This window comes from Lycium barbarum, chromosome 1 (assembly GCF_019175385.1).
Source record: "Lycium barbarum isolate Lr01 chromosome 1, ASM1917538v2, whole genome shotgun sequence".
Lineage (NCBI taxonomy): Eukaryota > Viridiplantae > Streptophyta > Magnoliopsida > Solanales > Solanaceae > Lycium > Lycium barbarum.
Genome location: NC_083337.1, coordinates 140,830,352 through 140,838,394, shown reverse-complemented (window position 1 = coordinate 140,838,394; position 8,043 = coordinate 140,830,352). Strand labels below are relative to the sequence as shown.

Here is an 8,043-nt window from a genome sequence, read left to right as displayed (position 1 = left end):
GTAACCTTCTCGCCATAGGATCGCATTTGACTGACAATTGCCGTTGCTCTTGACAAAAAATCAGCAATGGATTCTCCACTTTTCATCATCAAGGTTTCAAAGTCACGCCGAAGTGATTGCAGTCTCACCACGATGACCTTTGAATCACCTTGAAACTCTTTCTGCAGAATGGACCATGCCTGCTTTGATGTGGTTGCTGCAGCGATCCTCGAAAAAACGCTATCATGGACAGCCTGTTGGATAATCACCAGCGCCTTAGCATCTTTTTTCTTGTTCTCTCGCAGTCTGTTTTCTTCGTCAGGATCTACAAATCCACGCTCTACCAAGTCCCAAATATCTTGAGATTTTAGTAGAGTTTTCATACGAATACTCCAGAATTCGTAATTTTCTCCCTTGAACACGGGAATGAGTGGTTGTGCCACACTCAATGAATTGCCATTAGACGCCATAGCCCTGATACCAAAGATGTTGAAGAAAATAGACAGCAAACTTAAAAACAAATGCTCAAAGTTAAGAATACTGAATATGTGCTGGAAGCTTGTTTTTCTGTGTATTAAATCAAAGCAAAGTACAGCCTTTATATAGGCTTACAAATAAACTAACCACTAATCCACTAAGTTGATCACTACTACCACTAACTAAGCAACAACTATCCACTATCAGTAAACTAGAAAAGTGCACCATTACTGCTAACTGTCCAGGAATATAGGACACTACTAACAGATTCAATTTGACTAAGTCATACTTTGAATCATTCTTCAATACAGATAAGCTAACTCTGTAGCAGACGCTCTAGCTAAGTTTGGTAGCAGAGTTGGAAAGCTGGATGAGGAGATCGCTTCAACTCTATCGGAATTACCTAGGGAAGCCAGGGGATTTTTCAGGATGGATCAAATGGAATTTCCTAGTTTCAAAATTAGGCAGACTAAAAGAAGGAGCTCAAATCTCTGGAAAGAACTGCCTATGATGATTATCATAATTATTTTACATTTCTCCTTGCAACTTCAGGTTCCACTCCAGGAACCTTTGTAATACATAACGTTAACATGAACATTTTTACCTTCTCTACTCTACTTTTGTTAGCACTTACTCCTTTCCTAGGATAGGATTAAGAAAGATCATACCTTCTCGCAAGAACAATTTGATAATTAGGAGCTCTACTAGTTGGAATCTACTTACAAGTACAATGTTGGCTATATCTAACAAAAATGTAATTTTTAAGGAGGTAAGGTTAATCATGTACCCCTCTCCTTCATACTTCATATAAACTTTTGTGCCGAATTGCTTGTAACTTTGGATGGGGTTCTCAATACATGACAAACGAATATCTAATATTGTCTGGTACTTTTAGTTCCCTAAATCAGTTATTACTATATTATCTCTCCCGGTTCATTTTATTTGTTATGGTTATTAAAAATAATGGTTTTATTATAAAATCAAGATAGAATTAATATATATTTTAATTTTTAATTTTACTCTAATAAATGCATTTAAAGAAATTAGTAGTGAATTGTTATCAAAGAATAAATTAGAGTAATTTATTAAAATTATCTTTGTTTTAGTTAATATATTTTTAAGAGGCGTTCAAATGGCAGCATTACAAGTAAAATGGATGGGAAGGAGTAACAGGGGAAACGGGCAAATAAGATTCTTGGATTGATATAATAGAAATGACTATAAAATTCTGCTTAGTTAAAAGATTGATGGATTTTTATTTTTCTTGCTTTTTGTGTTTGTTTTTTGTAAGCAGTTTTAGGTGAAGTGAATTGAGAACTTGTGAATAGTGTGAAATGGAAAGGAAAACGGGGAAAGTGCCTAAGTGGGGGTCGCAAGTACTGTAATATAGTTGACGTTATATATATATATATATATATATATATATATATATATATATATATATATATATTCTATAACGATGCCACTGACATCCCAGTGATAGAACTCGAGGGAGGCCTACCAAAAGGGTGCTCAATATCCGGACTTATCCTCCCCTTTTTCTTGCATATAATTGATTCAACTTGGCACACTAGTATAGCTTTGATGTGGTCGACACTAAGGGAAATGTTTTACAGGAAAATATTTTTTTGAAAAATGCGTTTTTAAAATAAGTGGTTTTTTTTTTTTGTTCGGTATAGGTAAGAAAAAATACTATTCGAAAAGTATTTGTATATAAACTAGACAAGTACTATGAGAGGTATATAGGGGTTGGGCGTGGTGGGGATGGATGCTACCGGGGGCATGAAAATGAGGTGTGTTGGAGGGTGGGGAGGACACAATTAATGTAGAATGGCACTTGTGAATCTTGTTTTCCCTACTTCACTTCCCACTAATGAAGTCATTTTTCACATTTTAAAAAAAAAAACTTATTTTCCTAGGAAAATCTTTTTCAAAAATTTTGACCAATGGAATATGAAAATATTGAAAAATGTTTTCCTCCCTACCAAACACACCCTTAGTTAAAGACAAGTTGTAAATTAGATAGGGAGAACTATGAGGAAGAGGAGTCAGAGAGAGGCCTATAAATTCACTGCCGTCCATGAAGCAAAAAATTGCACAGCAATAACACATAACTCTCTTATATTTCTCCATCTTAGTAATACTTTTGTCATGGCTCGCAGTTATGCTTTCTATTTCACTGTGGCGCTTATAGTGATGTCTGGTAAATGACCTTTTTCTAACCTCTCCCTCTCTTTTTTCATTTGATATGGTCTTATATTGGTTTATTACATATGTTAATATATATATGTGTGTGTGTGTGTGTCTGTCATCTTTTATTAGAATAACTTCTTGATTTTGATACCGGATTTTTTGAATTGATTATAGTTTATTTGGCTGAGTCTCCAAGTGTGAAAATAGATGCTGCTTGCGATGGATACTGTCGTCCAAGCACAAGTCCTTGTACTGATAGGAAGTGTTCTCGTTGTCTCTACGATGTTGTTAAACATACCTACGGCTGCCATCCGACATAAAGGATTATTGATGGCCAACACAATATGAATGATGTTGCTTCTATGTTCTAAATATGAGTATATGTTTGTGTGGTTTATTGTCTTTGCTTTTGTGTTTTCCTTTTCCCATTTCGGTTTTCCTTAATGGAAAAAAATAAAACGATTAAGCTCTACTTCTACCAAGATTACAATGTGGAATGTATATCACGATGGGTTGTCTTGGCCTACATCTGTTCCTACAGTATTTTGTCGTTTAGATGATTATTACGTATTGTATTGTATATGTTAATTTAAATACAATATTTTTTTAATTGTTATTTAAAGTATATTGTACGTATTGCCAAACTCATCGTTCTGTAAGGACAAAAAATCTCATTATATGTAATGGCCAATTTGGTGTGGTCGCGTTGTTATCTTATTCTGTTTATTCTCATTTTGCTTTTGCTTATTATTTAGTAATCTTATTTTATCCTTTACCCTATCTTTTTTTTTTTTATAATAACTCTACCACATCTTACTTTTCTTTATAATATTGTAGGTTTATTCTTCAAACTAGATTGTAGGTTACAAATAATCCTTCCTAATATTCCAATATTAAAACAACGAAAATGTAGATTCTTGTAAAAACTAAAATATTAAGAATATTCCAACATAAAATAGAAGATTTGACATTGTCACATATATGAAGAACCTTTAATTAATGATTGCAAAAGACTTCATCTTTGATCAATTTCATCTTCTACATATTCTCCGATTTAATCCAAGCAAAATTAAATAAATACGTAAGCTTAGCAATTAGAACTTTTTATGGAGACTTCTAAGAAATATCACATTACTTTGCTGGACACAAATTTGAAGTGCAAGCCTTACTAACACCAGAAATTCTACTGTCAAGGCCATAAAAAGAGAAAATGAATCATTTCTAAATGGGTTCATCACGTTGCCAGAAAATGATCCTAAGCTACATGCTGTTTAAATAATATCAAGAAAATACAACCAATTTGCAGAAAGGAAGGGAATTGTTACGAACTTCTATACTACGACCATTTGTTATCCTCATTTATTGCAATCCTTCATTGCACTCACAACTCTTCATGTGCAACTGTTCTTTACTTTGCCAAAATCATCCTCCATTTCTGGTTGTTCTGTTTTAAAAGGTCTGCCAGAATCTACGTACGTCATATCTTTAGGAAGCCCTCTTCATTGAATTTCAGGTTCATTCTCAATATATTCTGTATCAGACCATTTTTGCGCTTATTCACTAACCATTCTATCAGTTACTACAACCATATCTCTCCTAGCACTATTAGTGGGATTTCTATATAAACTTGCGTATTATCTAGCTTTGACATCAGAATCTGCACAAATGCATGCTGATGGGTTTTCATGAAACACTCCCCTAGCTGGCTTTACCTCCATTGGCTCGCCCATGAAACCTATTTGAGACGTTCGAACTTGTGAGGAAAACTCTTCACATGTCATATGCTATTTCGATTAAGGAACAACTTATAAAGCTTCTTCGCATTTGGATAGTTGGCTTGTCATCGATATATCTCCTGAAACACGAAAGGATTTTTAAGAAGTTTGCCCTTTCCGGAGAAACAGACAAACAAGTGAAGTAACATGGTATTTGGATAAAGTATATGGCAAAGCAAAACTTTTGAAGAAGACCACTGTCTCAAAATTATTTTATAAGACAGAAAATCAGGAAGTCAATTAACTGATTTTGGTCGAAAACATCAAGCAGCTTACCTTCTTTCAGCAAGCATTCTTGCTATATTACCATAGTTATTGGATATAAAATCATCACAAACAATGTAATCTAAAGCAGACATCCTTGAAGAGAAGGAAGAGAATGGTGCCAACTCCTCCTTGCTGGCAATTTATGCCAAAGAATAAGTACCATATTAACTATTAGTAGGGGTAATGTAAAGACTAATGGTTACTTACTGAAATAGGCAGTGACTCGCATTTAATGTCGTCCACCTCTTCCGTATTTTACCGAGTTTCATAATAACATCCGGAGAATGCAAGCATATCCTGTTCCAACTTGGCACATGGTAAATTTGGCAGGAGCCTACTCACACAGAAATCATCAAGAAGATATGCCCCCAACTTGCGATTTTGAACGATAATGCAATTAATAATCCCTGAGTAACATATAGTTTATAATGCAATTTCGTTCAAACTACAGCTGTATAAATACCTACTCAATGTAAATGATGATGCTTTCGCCTGTTAACTTTCTTGAATTGAGCCGTATAAATACCAAAACGTTTAATGAATTGAGCTTACCGTCCATAAATGACCAACCATCACAGGAGAAGTAAGGTGTAAGCCTTCTTGATTAAAGGTTCAGATTTGCGAGAATTTGAACCTTTCCATTGTAGAATTCCATGTTGCTTTCACTATCAATCTGAAAAATATCACAACATACGAAGATATTGGGCTAATCAAAATGAATTTAAGTTTAATTTTATGGATATCAATTAAAATTCAATGAACCTATGTAATTTGTAGTATAACAGATTCTACAGAAGAGTTGTATAATTGACCTCACCATTATCAAAAAGAATTGTTATTGACACCATCATTATCAAACAAAAGATTACATAATTGACCTCAACTACCTTGAGGCTGAGACGTAGTAATAAGTTGACTGAATAAAACTTAAAGACTACGGCAAAAGGTAGCTTACCGTAAAGTGGGTGGCGCTTGGACTTTCAAGCCTACATTGTCGATCATCATATTGATAGTGACAAAGACTAATCAGGAAAAACAATATTTCAAGAAAAATTGGGTATTTTCAGATCGGCATAGTTTTCTCTCTGCTCGATTTTGTTGTCTGTGCTTTTGGTAGAACAAACGGAGGAGTGGAAGGGTTGAAGGAGAAAATGTTGTACTATTGAAAATCTGAGTTTCACCAGCATTAATCACACCAATGTTTACTTTCTGTTGGAACTAAAAAATGACATACAAAGAAATTTTGCAACATCATTTGTTTATTCTTACCGTATCATTTCCTCGTACAGTGGTCAGAGTGGTGTATATAAAGAAAGAGGCGCGTAACAATAAGTACATACCAGTTACTTTATCTATTAACTTGATCAAATTCGATGGTCTTATCAACAATTCAATTATTACTCTTGGCAGTGCTGTAGCGGGATATAGATTTGCATATGCGGTTGTCAATTATTTTCTAGAGTAAAAGTGGGAGAATGATTATGCATACCATGGCCCTCTAGCTTTCGTCTTTGCTCATAAAGTATGTGTATATTATGACTCACAAATGGTGTCAATACCAAGTACTTCATCTGACACAAATTATTTCAAAAAAGTTAGCAGAATATCCTAGCTATGATAATTTCTCATGAATGAAGAGGGCAAAAAAACAAAGCCTCGTGATGAAGTTTAAACATCAATGTAAGCATATATATTATAGTGAATTTTGGCTGAAAAAGATATATTAACGAGGAAAAAAAAAAAGTTGGGGAAAGAGTAGCTTGAAGTTTCGGAGCCAAGTCCATGGGCATTCAGTGAAAGTGGCAGGTTTGGGCACTCAAATAAGGGGTTCTAGTGACTCAGACTCAGAGCCTTGTTTAGAGAGGATGTGGCTGCTGTGGATATGTGGGACAGAAATGTAAAAAGAGAAAGGAAATCAGAGCGATTAAGAGCGAGCAAGTGGGAGGAAGCAGAGAAGATTAAGGCGTTTTCAGAAGACTTTTACATTAAACTAAAAACAGGGCAGCCGTGCGAGCGAAAAAGAGGAGGGCAAGGAGTGACACTTCGGTCAAAAATTTAAGCGAAGGGGCACCTTTCTTTTTAATAAAAAATTGAGTTAAATGGGATTAAGTATCAAAAAATTGTGTAAAAATAGATAATTACTATTTCTGAGTTTTAGTTGCGCCACATCACCGGGCTAATGTCCCCGCTTTATATATTTATATGGATTGCTAATGTGTGAACATTATATAACGATGAAAAACAATACAATATATCAAAACAATACGAAGTACAATATAATATAATATGAAACGATACGTAACAATCATCCAAACAAGGTGTTAATTTGAATAAAAGTACTCTCTGATCGTTTTGCTTATCAAGATTTGTTTCTTTTTATTATAGTTTTTGTGCCAACTTAATTGGATGGGGAGGGTGAAGTTAAGTGGAGGAAAACTAATGAAAAGAATAATAATATATTAAAGTAACATAAGCTGTGCCTTTCGATCTAAAAAAGGAAAAGGACAAAAGGAGCATAGATCCTATATATTGGACTAATAGTGATCGCAAAACAGATGGTATAGTAGATTAGTAGGGGCGGTTTTGGCCAGTCTTTCCACCATTTAAAAAAGTTAAGAAATTAGAACAAATATCTCATCCGTGAGACTATTCGAGATTGTATTTCCTTGCATATCAATTAATTATGTGACACTCTATAAAAGCCTTCCCCCGTTTTGTTTGTTGTTATCCCTAACGGTTGATGAAATTTATGAAAGAAATGGTGCTTCAAAAATACTAAAGGACACAAATGGCCGCTGGGCCATAAATAATCTAACGCGCTGGCCCATCTATTTTCAAATTCAAAAATTAGTCCATAAACTATTCTCATCCAGTAGCCAAAATCTGTAGCAAGCCTTTTGCCACAAAATATTTAAAAAGTCGCCACTAAAGGCCGGACGTTCCAACAGCCCAAGCGCTTTTTAAAAAAAAAGAAAATTAGACTTTTGTGGCGACTAAAAGTCGCCACTAAAGGCCTGCTACAGAAAAATCAGACTTTTTAGTGGCAATTGAAAAAGTCGCCACTAAAGGTTAAATATCCCAAAACATGTATAATATGTGTATATTTAGTAAGAAATATCCCAAAAAACTCTGAGGCGATTTTTGTATATAATATGTATCATTTGTGTATAAAAATATGTATCAGTACCTATCTGTAATGTATAGAAACTGTATAAAATATGAATCACTAAGGTATGTATCATTTTTGTATATAATATGTATCATTTGTGTATATAATGTGTATTATAGAATAGAAAATTGTATCATTTTTGTATATAATATGTATCATTTTTGTATAAAAAGTGTATATATA

The 8,043-nt window shown here is 34.1% G+C and overlaps 2 long non-coding RNA genes across 3 annotated transcripts; one reads left to right on the top strand and one right to left on the bottom strand.

The window, feature by feature from the left end:
- Window positions 1-2,320: 2,320 nt before the first annotated feature.
- LOC132640469 (uncharacterized) lies at window positions 2,321-3,366 on the top strand. The gene is made up of 2 exons (XR_009582242.1): window positions 2,321-2,659; window positions 2,824-3,366. It is a non-coding gene; the product is annotated as an uncharacterized LOC132640469 (long non-coding RNA).
- Window positions 3,367-3,494: 128 nt separating this feature from the next.
- On the bottom strand, window positions 3,495-6,879 carry LOC132640474 (uncharacterized). 2 transcript variants are annotated; one of them, XR_009582244.1, is made up of 4 exons: window positions 5,647-6,876; window positions 5,244-5,364; window positions 4,899-5,098; window positions 3,495-4,504 (listed from the first exon to the last, which is right to left on the bottom strand). It is a non-coding gene; the product is annotated as an uncharacterized LOC132640474 (long non-coding RNA). The 2 variants fall into 2 exon arrangements; XR_009582243.1 differs by having other exon boundaries at window positions 4,899-5,364; window positions 5,647-6,879.
- Window positions 6,880-8,043: the final 1,164 nt, after the last annotated feature.